This window comes from Botryllus schlosseri, chromosome 7, assembly GCF_051294905.1.
Source record: "Botryllus schlosseri isolate E-star chromosome 7, Bs_hap1, whole genome shotgun sequence".
In the NCBI taxonomy this organism is placed as follows: Eukaryota; Metazoa; Chordata; class Ascidiacea; order Stolidobranchia; family Styelidae; genus Botryllus; species Botryllus schlosseri.
Genome location: NC_137242.1, coordinates 20,973,299 through 20,982,003, shown reverse-complemented (window position 1 = coordinate 20,982,003; position 8,705 = coordinate 20,973,299). Strand labels below are relative to the sequence as shown.

Here is an 8,705-nt window from a genome sequence, read left to right as displayed (position 1 = left end):
TGATTATATTTCTAAATTACATTGTTAATAAAGGCTGCTCAGTGAATGTGTTGATGTTAGGTAATGAGAAAGTAGTGGTTAATTAAAAAGATATCTATTTCCCGTCATGATTCGAAACAATGTGAAACATGATACATTTTAACTCTCTTTAAACATTATTATAGGCTATCACTTCACTGAAATGTATGGCTGGAATTAGCAAAATGACGTCACGTGATAAGTTATACAGCAGTAGCCAACACTAGAATCGCTCGGATTTGGTTTTTATGACACAATAACATATGAAATCAAGATTGACCCAGTGCGCATGCTAGATGTTTTACACCGAACAACGATATCAATTTCATTGATGGGTTGAATAAGCATCATTCGCTGACTACCTATATGTAGTGTATTTCACCCTTGTTGTTGTGTGATTGCGGGTCAAGCTCGCAGCATAGAGTCACTAAATATTCACAAACGGAAAGCTGGATAATTCAAACTAACTTTTGTACCAAAGCAAGTAAAATGTTTAAGATTGTCAAGGTGCATGCTCGTTTAGTGTTGATTTTTTTTATGCTGCCAGCACTGTGCATAGAGTGACCCGCGGTTGAAATGCAATAAATTTCAACCAAAGATGTTGTAATGAAGTGAAAATTGTAATATATGAAAAAGGTTCACAATGCAGAACCTACCAAGGTTCGTTTGTGAACGCGCACCTCTAAATTCCCGAGTTTCACTAACAGAACGCGAACGTGAACCTCACGTTCACACCATCCGTAGACAGTTACTTTAATGTACTAGGTTAACGAGATCCGCAATTGAATACGCGGAAGTTAGCAGGAAATTGTCCCTTCTCAGGCACATGAACAGAGAACCGTGTCTTGCATATTGTCGTTCATCTGTGCTATATATTAAACACGCTAGTAGCTGTGATCGCCAGAGCACTCCATCATCAAGGACATGCATCACGCAAATAAATGGTTACAGAGAAATGGAGCAGCGATAATCATTATTCATATTGATATCGATATCCAGGTTTACAGGGCGCTGTTCCGTTTACGGTTATGACTTGTGTTATGTAGATCTTGCCACTGCACTGCACAACCCTTGTATGTAGGAATTCACCGGTTACAGGTACAACTTAAACATCGACAATGTATAAAGGAATAACCGAAGCATGTTCTGGTGACTTTGTTCAGTACCAATAATGCACCTATTTCCTCTCGCAGTGACGGCCGTACGCGGTTTTGATTTAATTAGGGCATGTGTCTCGTCGTTGGATTCACCATAGTTGTTATTGCTGTGATATCAAGTGTACTCTGGTTCCGAACTCTGCGAGCTGTTGACCAAATAGACCTGTGTAAGTGCATGAATCCTACCATTTTTATTCGCACCACCGATAACTTTATGGCTAACTAAGACTCACATCGCATATTCATTATCCGCGTGTAAGATATTTGTATGATATTTCGGTAACCCCGTCACTTTAAAGCTATATTCTTGCTTCAGTGTTAAACATCAGCTTTAAACTTGGCATCCAACGTCTGGTGTTGAGGAGACCCGCCCTTCATAATTTGTCGCTCTCCAATGGTCGTACACTGTTGATGCCCCGTGCGTTTCTGAAGTATTCAATCAATGAGGTACTGAAGTTGGATATCAGACATGATGACGTCATTGTTTCGTCGTACATGAAAGCTGGTGAGCGGAATCTTTGTATTTATTGTGTCATTTGGAGTGATATTGCCAGTACGTTTTATGCCTTTGTGTGCACATTGTACAGTAATACTATAGATTACCAACCTACGAATAGATACGCAACTTCCACCAAAACACGTCGTTATTCTTGGGCAAGCAGTGTCTCTTATTGCTGAGCAATCTAACAGCAGCATAATTGGTAGTGCTATAGCTGGCGACCTGAGCGCTGAAATTTAAAAAAAACAGGCCTTAATCGAAAGTCTGAAAATCGGCGTTGTTCCGAACAATCGCTGGACAAAATTGACCATTGTTATGTTTATTGTGTTGCGGTGCTGCCATAGTTGCAACAATGCCGAGTTTCAGACTTTAGGGGCGGTTTCGTGGTTGTTCCATTGCCCTGACAAGATTTTAATTTATATTTACGGAATCAGTACGACACTAGCTTTTGATTAAGACTAGTTATATTAACTTTCAGCGATCGTTTCGCCAGCTACAGCACTACCTATTAAGCTGTTTTCAGATTTCTCATCAATAGGAGAGACTTCGCCGAAGCGTAACCACCGGGAGTTGCGTATCTATCTGTCTATAGAAGGGGTGGGCAATTATTTTCTTCCGCGGGCTAAATGATAAGTAGAAAATATGTTGGCGGGTCTTGTGAAAAATGTTAGCTATATTCTCCAGTGCATTTTAATTTTATTTCTAAATTAGACTGTTCATAAATTCTGCTCAGTGACTATGTTGATGAGGTAATGAAAAAATGAAGGTTAATTAAAAAAATATATATTTGCCGTTATGATTCGAAACAATGTTAAACGTGATACATTTTCAACTCTCTTTAAACCCCCTATCCTCGTTCTTCCATTAAGACGCTAAAACTGTGGTTCTCAAACTTCTTTAGGCGCGCCGCCCTTTATGATAGTGAAAATTTTCGCGCCCCCTTATCATGATATCACAAACTATTAAAATGTGCTACCAGAATGCCAGCAATTCCAACGGATAGGTGATGGCATGAAAGGTTATGGCTGTTGATGACATAATTCTGAAATATCAAAGTCGGACAATACACGGAGCAATAACTATATGCTGGTGATAAATCGTGCGGAGCGCGAAAAAAAAATTAATCAAACTTCGGCTTCGCGCCCCTTCTGATGCACCCACTTCACTGAAATGTATAAGCAATAGTACAAAGCTTATTTTCTTGGTCGCTGTTTTTCGAGCAGTGTACAACATAAATAGCTTTGAAGTTGAGCGAAGCTTGCAGTTTTTCCGAACTTCGCCCTCCCTTGACAAAGTGTTTCGTGTTTTTGTCATAAGACCGACTTTAATGAAAATCCTCACTCTCGACGATATGCTCGGAACAAAACTATGAGGACGGATTTACTCCTGACTCCAGTATACAAATATCTAGTGCTCTCTAAAGTTTAAACCTTCTTTGAGTTTCAGTTTTCGGCTTCTTTTTTGGCATGTCCGTTGCCCGTTAATCCTTTATGGGTGATGGATATGATGAGCAGCACCGTAACTGCCGCACCCCAAACCCCCCAATTGGGGGGGGCGAGCTCGATGGGGGGCCCAAAATTATTTCGTGAACTAGCATAAATCATAGAGTATTTTTTTAAAATCTATGCAATTTTTTCAAAATTTTTTCGCGCTGCGCGCGAATTCAAATAGCCATTTATCTTATTATTGGATATTGGGCTATTACCGCGCCACGACCCACCAAGACATACAATCAAGTTTTAGGCCATATAACATGCGACTCCAAGAAGTGTGCCAGAACGAGTGGCAGCGAGAAAAGCTTGGCAGAAAAGGTCTATGCCCTTATGCAGACCAAAGACTTCGCTATACATACAAAATACATATAGGTTTAATTGTCCATAGGCGCCTAAATGACTGGCGCCGAATGTTCCTGTCTTTGCAATCGGAACCTCACAAGACAAATACCATCCCGCTGGGAAAAATTTATGCCAGTGAAGAAATACCAATTTGAAATCGTGTGCGTCTCTTAGTTTAGAAGCCTACGTTTGGGCGGTTCTATATTTTTTGATATAGCAGACTGGAAGTCACGAAATAACATCATGTAACGAAGTCATATCAACGGTTCCGCCCGCCCGAAGATGTTTAATCATTATGTACGGGCCCTCTCGTTTTCAAGACACTTCACTCAGCTCTACCGGTAAATCTAATTACGTGAGTAGAGAGGACAATAAATTGATAGCATATTATATATGCAATCGCCGATCTGATTGATCGATTTTATCATAAATTATCGAAATATTTCGCGCTTCGCGCTTGCTCACAATGCAGTCCAGGTAATTTCGTGGCAAACGCGAACAACGTGATGGGGGGGGGGGGGCGTTTTATCACCCTATGGGAGCCCAAGAACCACGTTTTTGGGGGCCTGACGAGGTGCTGTTTCGTTCCTGCCAACGGGTATAAGCCCGAAGATCTTTAATTATTATTGAGTGGTCCAACCTTTTCAAACACACCTCACTCAGCTCTACCGGCAAATCTGATTGCGTGAGCAGAAAGAAGATAAAAATTGATAACAATGTATGCAATTCTCGATCATACTGACCGATGAAATCATGAATTCTATAAATTTTGCGCGCTTCGCGCGCTTAGGCGACAAAACCTGATTCACTAAAGGAACTCTCAATGAATATGATGAATAGTGGTAAACAGCGTAGCGCCGGAGGGGGGTCTGGGGGGCGAAGCCCCCCCAGACGTTCGGTCTAAAACCCTATGGGGGGCCCAAGACCAAAGTTTTTGGGGGGGCCTGACAAAGTGCTGTTACGGCCCTGATGATGAGTCAGTAAATGCGAGCAGTGATTGACTTGTTTCATGAATCAGGGATTTGTAAACGTAACACGTAACAATTGAAAACAAATACCGTATAATGCGCAATGCGACAATGGCAACAAAAAAGGTTTGAACTAAACTATATGGAAAGAATTATTTCTTGTGACGTTAATTGCTACTCATACTTACCACAATGCCTTTATTTTTAAGCCGGATTACACTCGCGAGGTACGTAGGCGCGTAATCGTAGCATATTAATGAACAGTCTTTCAATTAAATGAATTGCCAACTTAGTTGATAAAGCAGGGTTTTATTTATTCCAAGTTTGTGTTTTGAATTCCAAGCAACCTTTCGCGGGCCGCACAGAATAGCTTCGCGGGCCGCACTTTGCCAAGGTCTGGTCTATAGGTTAGTTATCTGTAGCAGTGGTTTTCTACCTTTTCGAGCTCCATTCGCACTTTCTTAGAAAATAAATTTTATTTGCACAAACCAACCGAAAATTGTTATACAAAAAGAAGATGAGGATACTTAAGAATATATTCTGTTCAGATGCACAACAAATGTCTTAGTATAGGCCAGGGGTCACCAACCTTTTTGCAACCGAGGGCTACTTTTGGGTAATGATTGAAGCGGCGTGCTACTATTTACTCCCGCCGTGTACCCGAACCACACTTAATTTCCGCTTTGATATTCATAGCACTGGGCAGGCCTGGGCATCATGATATCTGTTTAGCAGTCAGTGGGAAGCCTGGCATTGTATGATATCAAATAGTGCGCTGCACTCTGGTATTTAACTTGACACTGCAATTCTGAGTGAGTGTTCCAGATGTGCATTAATGAAGCGTGTTTTGTGTTTGTTTTTGATGAAGTTCATGTCCGAAAAGGCTGATTCACAACGATAAGTTGAACCATAGACGCTTGCATTCTTCATAGCTGCTGCGCATACACCACTGTACTTTTCCGTATCAACAATGCACCAAACGTTTGCTGCAGACTGAGATGGGGGTCATTTTGTAGTGTTACAAATTTCAATCTCCAACTGTTCAGCATCCAGAAATTACAAGATTTCATTATACCGGACAGCAGCAACGATTACAGAAAGTTAGAAACATGACATATCAAACTGCGTTGAGTGTAACAGAAACAAGCTGTGCCAAAAGATGCAATATGTAATGGGTATACAGCAGTGGCGGCTCGTCCTATAGGGCAACTGGGGCATTGCCCCACCTAAAATTCTGTTCAATAACAAGTTAACCATTTATAGACGCACAGCGCTCAATATATACCGAGATCACAGCGAAACCCGCGTTCTTCTTGTGCTTTCGCTTGCAAATGCCCATACATAGAGAAGTCTCTGCGAAAATCGAATTCTCTTCTGTGTTTTCGCTTTGTGAATGCCTATAGCCGGGGCTTGCCCCGGTAGCGCTCATAACAAGCTTTCACTATCTATTCTCTCAAAGCCGCGCACAATTAAGAAACGGTGATATACTCTCTCCTATTCGTAAAATGGCCGAGCAACCGGGGCATATATGCCTGTCGCCCCTAAGGTGTGATGTAACAATCGTATCTATATCTGAACTCGGATACCGTGATATGCGTTGAGTCGACCTTTGCTGGTATAGGTCGATTTTGATGGTGTTTCACACCATGATAATTCTTGAAACTTGGTATATCATGTCGTGATGGTGGTATTTAACACTGTCCTAAGTTTCAGGGTTTCTACTCAAAGTTTAGGGTAGTAATTCCGTTTCCAAAGTCGAGTGTGTGCTGATCCGTCATGTATCGCAAACATATTTCACGCAAAGCCGGTATTGGTCTCCATTAATTTTAACGATGCTCCTTAGCTAGATCCGTCATGAGCTTTTACATGGTATGTCTTGATTTTAGTATCGAACGCTGTGCCACGTCTCAAGGTTGGCACTCAATGATTAGGGCAGCAATTTCGTTATCAAGTTCGAGTATGGTAGAGATGTGCGCTGATCTGACACTTAGCCTACCTAACGCATTGCGGATTTCACGCAAAAGCCGGTGTATCTGTGTTCCATACTGAGATAAGTGATGAGATGATGATATCATGAAACAGTTTACTAACATCCTCGGTTTGCATTCAAATAATTAGTTTTATTTTATATTCTCCAATGTCAATTTCACCGTGGAATGGTGGCCTTCGGGCCATTTGCTCACAATTACAACCCCTGTCAAGCGCGATAGCTGTTTCGTTTTCGATGGCGGCTAACAGCTTATCGCTTGATCAGCCTATTCCTCAGTAAATTTTACGCAAAATTCGGCGTTGATCAATTCGTATTAATTTTGACAGTGTACCATACCGAAAACGGTCATGAGGCTACTTCTCGATGATTTCATGTAACAGTGTACCAAGTTTTCGGCTTTCATCCACGTATTTATTCGGTAATATATTTTCCGAATGCGATTTTGCAGCAGACATAGACAGTAGACACTATAGACCGTAAGCCGTATGTGTCGTGTGTGACAATCTCCAGCCTCAAGGTCAAAATCTCCCAAGCTGTACCGGGACCGAATTTCCGAGGCTGCTATCCGTAGTTCTTCAGAATGATGTTTTGGATTCAATATGACATTTCCTTGTCCAATCTATGAGATAACAATTGCGTATGTGTCCGAACTCGTTTACCTTTCCAGTAAGGCATACGCAATCTCTCGATTTATAGTCATTTCCATTTCTGCAGATAAGTAGTCACGTCAAGTGCGAACATGAATCGTGTTGAATCTTTGCTCCGTACGCCATTTAGCCAGCTGCCTTTAGAGCAAAAATTAGAGGTAAAGCGGCTAGGTCCGTATCAGCCTAGAAATTGCCCATTGGTCCAATCGTACGCCGGAGGAAAACGCACTCGTGCCTTTTCTTCAGCGCATTTCGATAAAAATGAATGGCTTACTTATAGCGAGGATAAAAACACCTTGTTTTGCTTTTACTGTCTTTTATTCGACAGTGCCGGTACCGGAAGCAGTGGCTCTTGTTGGAACAAAATTGGTTATCGCGATCTGAAGCATTTGTCAGAGCGTGTGAAAGCGCACCAAAAATCCAAAAATCATTGTTTACGGGAAATTCATGTGACCATCATGAACGTTGAAAAACGCTACTGTGACGTCATATTGATAACAAGTCGCTTGCGGCCCTTGCCCCTCCACCCGATATTGTCACAAGCCGCCACTGGTATACAGATATCGAAAATCTGCTAGTGGGCCTACTTCACGGCTATCTGACTCCGAACAGTAATATTGTTTACTACTTTGGCATTGTCCTGGTCGTCGAGCTATCGCCACGGAACCCCCACCATTTCAAGAAGACCGTGGACGGCATTCCGTCATGTCGCCTTTATAGGCAATGCGCCGTATCTTGAATTTCTGGTGATTCTATCACATACGTCTATATATCACTTATTGTAATTGAAGATATTTTTAAGTGTTTATATATGTAATTTACATGTTAGTGTGTTTGGAACAAGAATAGCTGAATCAATCAATCTATATATTCAAAAGCTCACTGGTAATAATCTGACGAACATTGGTAAATGCTGCTATTCCACCTATTTTTAGAATGGGCTCGCGGGCTACTCATCTAGTCCCCGCGGGCTACCTGGTGCCCGCGGGCACCGGGTTGGTGACCCCTGGTATAGGCCATCAAGTGTCTCATTAAAAATGCAACTGTTTCCCTTGTTTTGATATCAACTATTTCACTGTAACTCTTCTCGGCCAAACAAGTTGTGGGGTTTTGTACAATAACGTCTACTATAGTGCTTGGATGGCCAGGTCTTAAGAACTGTTCTGCACTTCTATCCAAAATACAGCGTATTTTCCGCGAGTAAAAAATACATGATGACGGAAATCATTTTTAAGAGATTACATAAAGGTCCCGGAGGTGTCACTTTGTCGAAAGGGTGGTAAACCCACATGTTTGTGTTAAGGCTCCAAAACGATCAAGGAAAGTATGCACTTTAGAACTCGCTACCTTTTGACCTCATGAGACGTTGCTCCAACTTGTGTTATGTTTTTATTTTCGATTGCCCATTTTTTGTTTCGCAAGTAAATGAGAGGAGCAAAGAAAGTCACGATACCGTGTGTTCGGTTCTTTAGCTCAATAACCGTCAATAACCAAAAACCTGCTTCACGACAAAAATCCATGTTCAGTGGCATCTCGCTACCGGAGCCTCACACATGAAAGAAATGCATTTTTGATAATACAGTAGTATGCT

The 8,705-nt window shown here is 41.6% G+C and overlaps 1 protein-coding gene across 1 annotated transcript in view; it reads left to right on the top strand.

Moving 5' to 3' along the window:
• The first annotated feature begins 1,125 nt into the window (after window positions 1-1,125).
• The window catches only part of LOC145443322 (sulfotransferase 1B1-like), a 33,775-nt gene continuing 26,195 nt past the window's right edge, over window positions 1,126-8,705 (top strand). Inside the window, exons 1-2 of the mRNA XM_080321301.1 lie at window positions 1,126-1,342; window positions 1,492-1,680. The gene's annotated coding sequence lies outside the window, so the exon portion shown is untranslated. The remainder of the gene's footprint in view (window positions 1,343-1,491; window positions 1,681-8,705) is intronic.